This window comes from Gavialis gangeticus, unplaced genomic scaffold, assembly GCF_001723915.1.
Source record: "Gavialis gangeticus isolate Ggan-Ray unplaced genomic scaffold, GavGan_comp1, whole genome shotgun sequence".
Classification (NCBI taxonomy): domain Eukaryota; kingdom Metazoa; phylum Chordata; order Crocodylia; family Gavialidae; genus Gavialis; species Gavialis gangeticus.
This window is the reverse complement of record NW_017729025.1, coordinates 125500795-125501115: the sequence shown is the minus strand read 5'-3', so window position 1 is coordinate 125501115 and position 321 is coordinate 125500795.

Genomic DNA, 321 nt, shown 5'->3' with positions numbered 1-321 from the left:
TCCTTTTATTGACAGCCAGATAAGCAGGCGGGAGCCGTGGTGTTTCCAGTGCTTCCTTCAAGAACCCTGCTGGGTTGCAGGGATCCGGAGTCCCTTAATGGCAACAACTCCAAACAATCAGTGAAACACCTTCCTGACAGCCCGCTCCCAGCCTCGCCTTCCAGCCAGGGCGGCACTAAGTCCTTGCTCACCCGCACCAGCCGGGCACTTGCGCCTCTGCTCTGGGGCAGTGTGAGCAAACAGCCTCCGGAGCGAGGATGGAGCCTTCCCCAATAAAAACTAAGTGCTTACTTACAAAAAAAAAAGGCGGGGGGGGGGGGG